General features: G+C 38.7%; 1 protein-coding gene across 6 annotated transcripts in view; it reads right to left on the minus strand.

Annotated features, from left to right (window-relative positions):
- mid2 (midline 2) overlaps positions 1-13,037 on the minus strand; it is a 110,821-nt gene that overhangs the window by 69,584 nt on the left and 28,200 nt on the right. For 2 of the 6 annotated variants that reach the window (XM_079479648.1, XM_079479649.1), the window contains exon 1: positions 2,696-2,929. The exons of 2 other annotated variants lie outside the window; for them this stretch is intronic. The gene's annotated coding sequence lies outside the window, so the exon portion shown is untranslated. Of the gene's footprint in view, positions 1-2,695; positions 2,939-13,037 lie in introns of those variants that run through there. 2 more of the 6 variants (XM_079479650.1, XM_079479651.1) reach the window with 2 other exon arrangements.

Consider the following 13,037-nt stretch of genomic DNA (forward strand, 5'->3'; position numbering starts at 1 on the left):
ATAACTCAGTCAGTGAGCAGGACCATCTATGGCCAATGAACCCAATCAGTGCGGCGTCTGCTAGGGACCGTGCCAAACGTACCCTTCACGGTTCTCTCAGAGCAAGTCTAATGAATCCCCACACGTTCCCCTGACGGACCTTCTCGAAACTCCACAGAGCACTATGTGAGCATCATTTGAGAAAATGATAAACAATGGCATAATAAGAAAGTATACTCATCTACAGTAGCTCACAGAAAGTTTATATAGAGTAGGCTAAAAATCTAACGGCTACTACAGAAACACTGTGAGCTTTTTTCATTTCTTGTGGCTATATCAGTGTTCCTTGTGGAATGCTGACAACAATGCAGACTTGTAAATTAGAACAGCCACACCTGCATGGATCCAATGAAGGGAGGTATAAGGTTGAGCGGTTACATTCCTGATTTAGCCATGCTAATGCATTTTAAGTGTAATGACATGCACATGAGCAATGACATCCCACTTCTACATCATTTATCCTGTTGATTGGTTCTGAGAACTGGTTGATTAATGTAAAATTGGCCGCGTCAGACAAAAGTCATGCACATCAGGTTGAATCACGTCCAATTCTGCTTGTGATCTGTTCCACAATTTTCAAAACAAAGGAATCAAAAGTCTTTCTGAAATGACACTCGAGTTACTGTTTTTTCTTTCACACATGGACGAAACTGGAACTGGATAAAAGACACATAGGACAATTTGTGGGTGTCAAACAGTCATATTTTTGTTCACACCACCCCAGAGACAACAAAAAAACAGTTGTTCATGACCCAGAACATAGTTTTTATTTGTAATTCTGCATGTGGACACATTGGTGTAAAAATGAGGTGCCAGCTTAACTCTTACAGTTTGTTCTGCTCTGAGAGTCTCATAAGTCTCATGTTTTTTTAAGGCTAATCTTCTGTGTTTTAGTTGGCAACCCTCTTAGTCTGTACTGAATGGAAAACAAATATGCAAGAACATGAAGGGTGTGACGGTTATTGTGCGCTTGCCATTAAAGATACCTTTTAAGTATTCTGGACATAAATGTTAAATGGTTCAGTATTGTAAGTAATGTTAGCCAACGCTTAGGCACAGATCAGGTCAATCTGGCAGATAGTCTTTTCAAAATGACAGCCGCTAAATGACATTTTAATGACCTTCAACTCAGGGTCCGCCTCGGGGTGTTCTGCATGCCAGTGAAACAAAGCGCCCGTGTACCTGCTTACTGTTTAAAGCTTCTGACAGGCTTTGATGAAAGCTTAGACAAAAGATCTATGCTTGTTATGGGATTTCTATTGTAAAGCCTAGTGTAAGAAATCACTTTAAAAATAGCTGAGGCATGAAAATAATTAAACTGTGGTCATGTGATCGCAACGGATCCAAAACGCTGCGGCTGGATTTCAACGTTCTTGAGTGTACAATCATCAAAAGCATCATACAGCAATGTACTATCAACAGATATTTCATACATTTGAGCACAGTCCTGTACCAAGCTTGCCAAGGAACTTCATACTGTATATCACAAACATTTACATTTAAAAGGTCCAAACCCACAACCATTCTCGGACAAAACAGCATATTCTGTCTCTTTCTGCATTTTTGCAATTTTAAATAAACAATCTAGTTCTATGTTTAACCTGTTTTCCAATAAATGTTGGCACAAGGTGACTATCTTTGTGGGGACATTAATGATACACTAACATATGCACAGTATGTACATCTATATTATATATATATATATATATATATATATATATATATATATATATATATATATATATATATATACACATACATACACACACACATACATACATACACATACAGTGCATATGTATATACACAAACACACACACACACACACACATATATATATATACATATATACACAATATATATGTGTGTGTGTGTGTTTGTGTATATACATATGCACTGTATGTGTATGTATGTATGTGTGTGTGTGTATTGACAAATAAACTGTAAATGCACCCTATGTTTACACCCTATGTAAATGTTGATAATAAATGACTTTATATTTTTAATAGAGAGATAGAGATTTAAAAAAAACGTAATTATCTTTTCTTTCACAATATTAATGCAACACTGAATAAAAAAAGTTACTGTTTTACTCATTCAAAAACATTTCCTAAAGACTGCGTTAATATATGAATACAGGTATTGCAGACAGCACCGCGGTATGCGCATTTCCAGCAGATGTTTAAGTTGTGAGAGTGCATATGCACCCAGTCATCTCTCTATCTGTTTCCACTGTACAGCATCACTGCTCATCGCAGAAAACCTCAAACACTGTGTCAAAAAGAGAGCGTCCATGACTGCGTCGACATACGGCAGAGAACAGGTAGGTTGAGCCCTAAACACGCCGAGACCGACAGAGAACTGACTACAAAGGCGGCGTTTGACGGAATGATGTGCGCGCGCAGCATTCTGTGGTGTCCAGAAAGCAAACTCACTAGGGTTCGATGCTCGACCACACTTCACAATTACAGCCGTATGCTTTAAAACTTCCCCGCGTTTATTTCACTTCAGGATACATTTAAGCTGTTTTTAATCCGACAGCTGAACTGCTCATCAAAAACAAGTTTAAAAGCCTATCCAGAGAGGTTTGCGTCCTCGCGTCTTTTATCCAAACCAACTACAGCAACTGAAGCCGACCCGAGCAGTACTCACATACCAGCTTAAAATGTCGAGCACTCCTCTCTTCTGTCATCTTGAAAGAAACCAGAGAATAGGAGACAAGAGAAATCTTGATGTCAGGAACGAGTGTGAGTCGTTGTCTGGAGCTGTGTCGACTCGACGCGGTGTGTCTCCAAATGCAACTTTAGAGAAATGAAGCCAAGCCAGTGGCAGACAATCGCAGGAAAGCGGCTCCTCCCACCCGTACAATGTGAAACCTACGCACAGTCCAAATGAGACTGCGATGCCTATGAGCGGCTATAGCGCTTAACGTCACTTCACATGTCAGGTTCCGGTTACTGACAGCAATCTATCACTTATCGACATACTATGACATCACAACACAATATATTCGCGATATGAACCATCAGACATTCTGCATCTTTTATGGTCAGCTCTTGAATAAGGGGAAGCCATGGCCTATATTGTATTATCTATCTATCTATCTATCTATCTATCTATCTATCTATCTATCTATCTATCTATCTATCTATCTATCTATCTATCTATCTATCTATCTATCTATCTATCTATCTATCTATCTATCATCTATCATCTATCATCTATCATCTATCATCTATCTATCTATCTATCTATCTATCTATCTATCTATCTATCTATCTATCTATCTATCTATCTATCTTTCTCTCTATCATCTATCATCTATCATCTATCATCTATCTATCTATCTATCTATCTATCTATCTATCTATCTATCTATCTATCTATCTATCTATCTATCTATCTATCTATCTATCTATCTATCTATCTATCTTTCTCTCTATCATCTATCATCTATCATCTATCATCTATCATCTATCATCTATCATCTATCTATCTATCTATCTATCTATCTATCTATCTATCTATCTATCTATCTATCTATCTATCTATCTATCTATCTATCTATCTATCTATCTATCTATCTATCTATCTATCTATCTATCTATCATCCATCCATCCATCCATCCATCCATCTATCATCCATCCATCCATCCATCCATCCATCCATCCATCCATCCATCAGTCCATCCATCCATCCATCCATCCATCCATCAGTCCATCCATCCATCCATCCATACATACATACATACATACATCCCTCCTTCTCTCTGTCTATCTGTCTATTTGTCTTTCTGTATGTCTTTCTATCTGTCTGTCTGCCTATCTATAGGATGGCTCTCCAATGTAATGAATCACAAGAATTTACGAAATACACAGTCTAACATTTGGACTTCATTAGCAAAATCCTGATATTCAACTAAGCCACGTTGCAAGCTGCTTTCTACAATTTATTTCCTGTTTATCTTACTGAAAAAAAGAAGGACAATTTATAGTGGAAACACAAATGTGCTCGCAGTATAAAGATGTTAAAGAGCGGCTTTCCTTTGGATCGCAGTAAAATAAGGCCAATCTGTCCTACCACCACGCCTTTAACGCATTACTGGAGTGAGATGCACCCTTCATGTAAACAATCAAAAACATGAAATTACTGCATGCCCAGCTAACAATTTGTGGTTCCCAGAACCTTCCCAGAGCATTCGTTTTTGGTTCCCAGAGTGATATTTTATAAGGTTTGTTATTGGTAACACAGGAACGTTTTCTTCACGAGAATAGAACGTTGGTTTCTGGTTCCTTGAACATTCTCGGAACCAAAAAACAAGGTTCCCCTAATGTTCCCCTAACATTATAACGCTAATGTTCCCCTAGCGTTGAATTTCCATAAAAATAACCAAAACCAAACCTTAAAAAGTTCCGGGAACCAAAAACTAACATTAGGGGAATGTTTTGGGATAACCGGGTAGACCCTAAGTCCAGATTCAGTGTTCAGAAATCATGATCAGAGTTCTTGCTTCAGACAGGTAAGCGTGATGGTATAATGATGTATTCTCAATTAAGCACAGTAAGGTAAAATACCTTACTGTACTGTGGTAAGTATGTGTATTGCGCGTACACAGAGGGCCAAGGCTCAAACGTCACGGTTCACTTCTGACCTGCATACATACATTTCTGACATAAAGTGTAGATAACACATCACACAGTCAGGTGTTATACTTTAGTTTTGCCAACTAAGATGACAGTTTTCCAAAACAGACCCAGCTAACACTGTAAACTCTTTGTGGTTCGGTCAACTGAGAATCCCAGATATTAAATGCTTGTAGTCATGTAGTTGTAGACAATACTGTTTTCTAACGCCTGCTGCCACTTGACACCCATCATCTGAGGAAAACCTGTCGGACTCGTAAAGTTTATTCCTTTTGGAGGGGAGATGGTGTGTTCAAAGACATTACAACGATGTAGAAAGTGCTGTCTACAGCCAACTGGCGAAATACAAAGAACCTTGTTTTGTAAGAGCTGCACTGAGAGGCTTTCAAGTCAAAACCCATAGTGCTCTGGATGAAGGAAAAACGATTATTAGAGTAAATCAATTTGTGTTTTGTTGGAGTGCAATATATATTTTTGAGGGGCTCTAACAACATTGCATCTTTCTCATTTCATGATGAAGCCTCGGCCCTTGGGCTGCCTGAATGCCGCAAATGCTTTTGAGACATTCCTGTCTGTCTTAAAAATATATTTCAAAGAGTGAAATATTACAAGCCATTGATCAACAGTTTGAGAGCCCTGGTTGAAGGAATGAGGTTTAAACTTTGCGCTGGTGGAAAGCACAATGACACGAAGGCTGCTTACATAACAAATAATCATCAGCACATCAGCGTGAAGATCCAGGGGGAAACGCATCGCCGCCCCTCTTTAACTCAGTCTGTGGTGGGCGACACGCTGCATGACAAGCTGCCTCCACACGCCCTCGTACATCGGAAGCACGGGGAGACGGATCAGCTTTCAAGTTAGAGATGTTAATGGCACTTTCAAACAGACTTGACGTATGAATGCTCCGAAACGTTTTAACTGGGAGGTGGGATTCAATGATCCAGTTAAAATCAAGTCTCCTAGAGAAAAAAAACATATAAGAAGTAACGAAAAGAAGAAAATGTCATTGCATCTTATTTTCAAAGAAGCTAAAATCCACACGAAGCTGTTGAGCCAAAGATAGATGAGTCTGGTTGTTTTATAAACCTCCACCTGCTTTCATCTGAAGTTCAAGCTGAACCACAACATGTGCACAAAACCACTGATAGACTTTCCCGCTTTTCACTGTTCCTATTTTAGAAAACTTCACCATTTCTCTGATTAGAGTTGTGTAGCTACCCACCAATTTCTTGAACAATCAACGTGATGGCGCCATGACAGTCTCTTATTTTTCTTTCACTTCTTTCTGCTCTCACCAAAAATCACTGCAGAAGCTATTCACACACCACCTACCAGAACTCGTATTTGTATGATGCAGATAAATACATGCTGAGGTTCAATGTATGCTGTTGGCTTCCACAAAATCACACGTAAAAAAGGGTAAAGTCTAAGTTTCAAAGCAGTGAAGGGTAGAAATCATTGTTGGAGAGAAATACATTTGTGAGCAAAAACGATTACTATTTTAAGTTTTAGTCACTAAAATTTAGTCACGTTTGGATGTAAACAAGATGATCACTGTTCTACGTTTACATTTAGTCATTTAGCAGACACTTATTTTCATTCAAAATGGCCACACGCTGGCTCAACGAATGTTATCTTTTGAATCTTATTGGTTGTCGCGTGTCTTCTGACCACAAGAACCGATGACATTGAAACGGTAAGAACATCGCTCTTTCACAGGCACTATAAATCTCAAGCTTTGAATCTACTTGGTTGTCGCGTGCCTTGAAACCACTTGAACCAATGATATTCAAAAGATGAGACTAAATACTATGTGACCAATATTTTTTTTTTACTTTTAATTTGTTAAATACAGTATATTTGTACTGTATATACAACCTGTTTCTCTCGACAAGGTTATGTGTTTATTCTGAAAACACCTGCTCTTTGTTCTGCTCTGTAGCTCCTGCAGACCGTACTCTTTTAATGCAGAAGAGAGCGATTACAGTAAACTGCTTCCAATTGTTTTCTAGTTTAATTAAGCTGTCGCTGCATAGGCATTTATGCAGATTTCTACATAAACATCAAACTTTAACTACTGTGAGGTAATGGATTGTGAAGCAGTGCAAATGTAAAACACCAGAACTCAACAACTGGCTTCCAATATGAATCATGGGAAAATTCCTATCCAGGAAAGGCTCATCTGCTGTTGAGCATAAAAATGGAAATATTGTGAAAAAGCCAAAAACAGATGCCAAGTACTGTTGGTATGTATTTTCGATATATGTAGAATGTTTTGTTCTGTATCTTGGATATCAAACACCGGCCAAGCAAAATTTTTGAAAGCACTGTGAAACCAGAGGAGACAGACTATATTGTTTCTGCTGTTTATGTTATTGTTCTCAGTCGAACAAGGACATTTTGTTTCCGACACAGATGTGCAGCTCTAATACACAGACTCCGTAACAATCATACATAAATGCTTCCACGCTGACTAACCAAATTAAACTGCCAGAAATGTCAGTACTACCCCCACACCCCCTTCTCTAGAGACATTCTTCAGTCTGCATTACATTCTCATTCGCAAAACTCGGACCCAAACATCTGTTTTTTCCTTATTTATGGAATATATACAAAACAATGTATAAATTCTTCTCCACATTGAGATGACTAAAGGGGTCATGTAATAAAAATATATTTTTTAAAAACACTTCTGTTCCCAAAGTTGGTGACCCAACGTTCTTTAAAATGTGTTATTTTGTGTTCTGAATAAGAAAGTCATACAGGTTTGAAATGACATGAGGGTTATTTATGTAAAAAAGAATGAATTGTCATTTGTGGATGAAATGATAGTTAACCAAAAAAAATTATTCTGCCATTATTTACTCACCTTTATGTCATTTCAAACCCGTATGACTTTCTTTCTTCCGGAGAACAGAAAAGAAGATATTTTGAAGAATGTTCTTATCCGGCACCCATTCACTTTTTGCATTGGTTTTGTGTCCATGCAACAGAAGAAAATATATGCCGGCGCTGTTTGATTACCAACTTTCTGCAAAATATCTTAATTTCTCTTGCGGAAGAAAGAAAGTCATATGGGTTTGAAATGACAAGAGGATGAGTAAATAATGAACAACGTCATTTTTATGTGTACTGTCCCTTTAATGTCAACACTCACTTCAAAGTATGATTTATGATTGGCTAACACTTTTGCATTGGAAATAAGTATCAGACCACAAGTCCAATACACCCAATACACTACTATAAAGCCATCTATTTGAATCAAAAACGGATCCTGAATCGACTCTACAACGCAGCAGCTCTTTATGCATTATACAGATCAAGCAAAATGTCATTCCTCATGTCCCGACTCCTATAGAATTGTTGTTATGTGTAAGGTGCTGACCTGCAATTTTTAGAGACAGGAAATGCAAAAATAAAAAAGATCTGCATTTGTTGCCCTCACAATGAAAAGAGCGGAAGATTACTACAATGCATCACAAGAGTTCACTAAATACACAACCTAACAGTTGGAATTTATTAGCAACATCCTGATATTCAGCGAAGCAATGTGAACCTAATTTTACCAAACGACCAAATGCAATGTATTTCCTGCTTGTTTTAAAAAAGCTAAATTATCAAACTGCAGGAGAAGCACAAACGCCACACAGTATACGTATGAGAGGACCCCTGTGGAGTGGATCACGCTGGGATAAGGCCAGTCTGTCCTACGCTCTCAGCTAACTGGATAGTGATGCGCAAGCACTCGAAACTTTAGACCAAAACAAACAAATGTTAATTGCTTTCCAGTCTAGAAATACAGATCTTATGCGGCTCTAGTACGAAAACAATGTATCTCACACTTACAACAGAGTTGTACTTGCTTAGTCAAAGAAGTAAAGTTGATGGTCTAAATTAAATCATATGTCTTTAAATTCTCTAAGCGCAAAACCACCGGAGGCATGACATTTCTTGAGTCCGACCTAAGAACGAGAGACAGACTGTGATTAACTAGGTAAACGCATTATTGCTTTTGCTTTAAACGTTATTTACAGAACGGCAGTAAAACAAGTTATCCAGCCAATAAAACACAAGTAAAACATCAGCACAATAATGATTAACAAATGAATTAATTAGGAATATGTGGTTTGTGCCTATCAAAGAGCCAAAAGTAATTTGTAATAGCTGACGGGATGAATTGATCTCAAGATGGCCTTTCGTTTAAATTACGTACACCCCTTAATAGATTTAAAATGCCCGAAATAAAATCTTTTTCCTTTAAGCCCAGCGTACAGCTCTGCATGAGTGGTTAGCTCCACATGTTGTCTTGAACTATCTTAAGTTTCTGTCGTTTGGCTGTCAGAAGGGATAAGATCACTGGTGGCTTTATATGCCGTGCAAAGGACTATCTCATTGCCCGCTCCTCGAGAGCAGATGATTGCAGAAGGCAGTGATTTTGTTTATGGGAATGGGAAGGCTTGCTTGTCTGATTACATGGGTTTGTACAGCCCTGTGAAATCCAACAGGGATTAAAGTGTAATGCAAGTTGTAAAATAAATGACTATGGGCTATATAATGACTGTTATACATCTGGATGAGCTCACACAAACTAAAATCACACCATATTGGCTTAAGGAACCGGTGTGTCATTACAAAATGTTGACTAACCACGAACCGATCGGATGTGAGCTTGAGGCTAGATTTTGGCAATGATACAATGGCTGAATAACTTTAATTCAATTTTTAATAAATCAATTTTCATTAGTTTTAAAAGTTGAACTTGAATGGGTGATTTGGAACAGTGTAACTAGTTCACCCCAAAATAAAAAGTCCATCATCTTTTACTCACCCTCGAGTTGTTACAAACCTTCATCAATTTCTTTGTTATGTATGACCCAAAGTAGATATTTAGAAGAATGGGGAAACTAGTTCTGGGGCACCATTGACTACCATAGTATTGTTTTCCTACCATAGTAGTCAATAGTGCACCAAAACTATTTGGTTAAAACATTCTTCCAAATATCTTTCATCGTGTTTAGCAAGACAGCAAACTATATACTGTACAGGCTTGTAACAACATGAGGGCGCGTAAACGATGATTGAATTTTCTTTTTTGGGTGAACTATCCCTTTAATAAAGGCAATAATCCTTGCTGTGATATACTGTACAGAGATGTTACAAGAAACCCATCCATCCATTTTCTACCGCTTATCCGGAGCCGGGTCGCGGGGGCAGCAGTCTAAGCAGAGATGCCCAGACATCCCTCACCCTAGACACTTCCTCCAGCTCTTCCGGGGGGACACCGAGGCGTTCCCAGGCCAGCCGGGAGACTTAGTCCCACCAGCGTGTCCTAGGTCTTCCCCGGGGTCTCCTCCCGGTCGGACGGGCCCGGAGCACCTTCCGGGGAAGGCGTCCAGTAGGCATCCGTAACAGATGCCCAAGCCACCTCAGCTGACCCCTCTCGATGTGGAGGAGCAGCGGCTCTACTCCGAGCTCCTCCCGGGTGACCGAGCTTCTCACCCTATCTCTAAGGGATCGCCCAGCCACCCTGCGGACCAACAAGAAACAATTGTGGAAAATCATCATGGCAATTATGACGTGTCTATTGACCACATTGTTATAACAGTAGGTAAGCAACTCAGCAATTTGGCACAAAAGTACTAGATGCATGTAGTGGAGATACGTCATTGTTCACAATGGATGTGACCTAGTTTTATCACATGGGAATGTGCCGTCCAGTGTAGACGCGATGTCATAATAAAACACGACTTCCCCAGATACAGAATGCTCTGTTCAATTGTGGGATTGCATGAACAGCATTCCCATGTCTAAATTGGTTTATTAACCAGTAAATTATAAACAAGTCAGAGCACCCCTTTACATTTTTAAAACACTCCAGTTTGTCTAGACTGGGTTTATTGGTAATGAATGACTGTAGAGTGTTTACTGCATATAAAATGCATTGTGATGATAAATTTGGTCATTTCAGATTAAGCCTTCTTCAAACAGGTTTGTGCATCTTATCTTCTTAAGGCCAAATCAATGAAGAACTAATCTCACGCACCTTTGTTTTCATTCTCAACCATCAGGCCTCACGCCTGTCATTAGGAGGCGTAATGCAATCTCACCATGCTGTGAATGGAAATGACCATTCACGCAGATTCAGTGGGAATCACTGCTGGTGAGGCACGCAAGATGAATTCTCACGCGCGCACCATTTAAAATCACAGATCATTAACAGAGAAAACTCCAGCAGCTTCAAAGTAATTCTGCGGGCGTACCCTTTGGCCCACTGACGACCTCGACACATAAATCAAATCAGTATCTCTCTGAGACATAAATCCACCAGGCTGAGTAAAATGGTAATTTTGGATTTATTGGTTAATGGTAAATGGGGCATTTGAGCCTGTGCTTGGGTAGGGGGGACAGTGCTCAAGAAAAGCGTGCCTGATATGAATCAGAACCGGTGAACACGTTTTGGACTAATCTCATTACGTTCCCTCCTCCCAAATTTCAATGCAGATCAGGGATAAACACTAGGATGAGGTTTAAAACATAATTTGCAAGGCAGACTGTACAGTGCGGATCAAATGAGCATTTTACGATTTAAAATACACAAAGGAAAGAAAAAAGGGAGGATGTTTTCTTGTTTTTAAAGCAATGCGGTTTATGCCACAGGGAAACTAAACTGCATTTATGCATCTAAGGTATCAAATGTTTCAGCAGGAGGAATAATGAAACATTATGTTTTCCCTGCGCTCCAAGCAAACAGGCAGGGGTCAATTTCTTCTAGGTTTGTGCACATAAAACTTGTTTATCCACTTAAAGAAATAGTCCATCCCAAAAAATCTTATTATTTACTGATTCTCATGTCATTTCTAATCTGTGTGCTGCTATCTTTTCAGTGGAACTGAAAATGAGACTATAGCTTTGTGATGAACAACCCTCTTACACGTAAAACAATCTTCCTAAGCATTTTTGTCTTGTTATTAGTAAAATCTTAAATGAGTACGAGACATTTACATAACAAGAGAAGTGACCTAAGATATTTAGTCTTGCTTCATGACAGAAAATATAAGAAATAGGTCAATTTATGTTTAAAAGAAAATTGTAAATTAAATCTACGGTAAGTTATTGGCAAACCTGCTGCAAAACCATAGCAAAGTTTTACAGTGCATTTTACAAAAGCATTATGCACATCAGACCATTTTTTTATACAAGACATGCAAGAACCAATGACGTTATGCTAGTAATGAAGCCCAACCTACAAGATAAATGATGTCTATCTCATACTGAAATAATCTCAATGTTAGTAGGCAGAAATATGTGACCTAATGCTGCTTTTTCAACACCGAGCTTCAGAGACCCATCAATCCAGTGTTCTGAAAAGGCAAACAGTTATCCAAATAGTCATTTGATATACAGTTAATATGCCGGCACGAGGCGAAAAACTGGGTCATGCCCAGGATGCACGTTCCTAAACTGATAGGACAGGAGATTGCATTGATGTTGTTTATCAATTCCAAAATTGCAACTAAGGGGATTTGTTTCTCCAGAGAAGCATGAGAAACTGAAATGAGTGAAGCATGAAAGCAGCACATACGCGTAATAAAAAAGCAGAGTAAACACGCAGAAAGTATGCATGCAAAGATGGCACCCACATGAAACTAAATGCAACAGAAATTTCACCATTCCTCCAAACACTGACTCAATACTAAAATCTAGTGCTGGTGATGCCATCATTAGCCTACTCATGAGATTGCACTTTAAGGCAAATGGCATTAACACACACACACACACACACATTTAATTGTAGCACTTAGCCGTTGCATTTAGTCAGCCTCTTCATTCATAAGGGTGCATTGTGAATCAAGCTCTTCTGGATGACTGGTGTTTGGGTCTGATAACTCACTTATGTGAAATACAAGTGCCTCAGAGTAAGCTCCAAATCACTTTTACATCTGCTGGATTGAGTTTTGGATGTTCAACCCAATCTGGTGCTTCCTCTTGGTTAAATGCCAGGCATAGTTTGGCTCAGCCTCATTCAAGACATAATTTCACTGCTGAGTTGATGGAATACGTCTCCTAAAAATGAAAATTCTGTTATTATCTTCTTCCCTTTATTTCGTATTAAACCAATTAGCTTTTTTGTCATTTCTTGGAAACACAAAAGGAGCTTTATGAAAAAGTAAAGATGCATGGTGCATAGGCAGTTCACAGTGACCAATCCTAGGTTTACTTAGTGTGGACCTGACCACAAGAATTCACATTAAAAAGGCTTTAATACTGGAATTGATCAGAAACAACAGACCGAAACATGAAATTGTACAATTAAATACTGTTACAAACAATCACAAACCTCCAAACAAGCA

This window comes from Barbatula barbatula (genome assembly GCF_947034865.1).
Source record: "Barbatula barbatula genome assembly, chromosome: 18".
Taxonomy (NCBI): domain Eukaryota; kingdom Metazoa; phylum Chordata; class Actinopteri; order Cypriniformes; family Nemacheilidae; genus Barbatula; species Barbatula barbatula.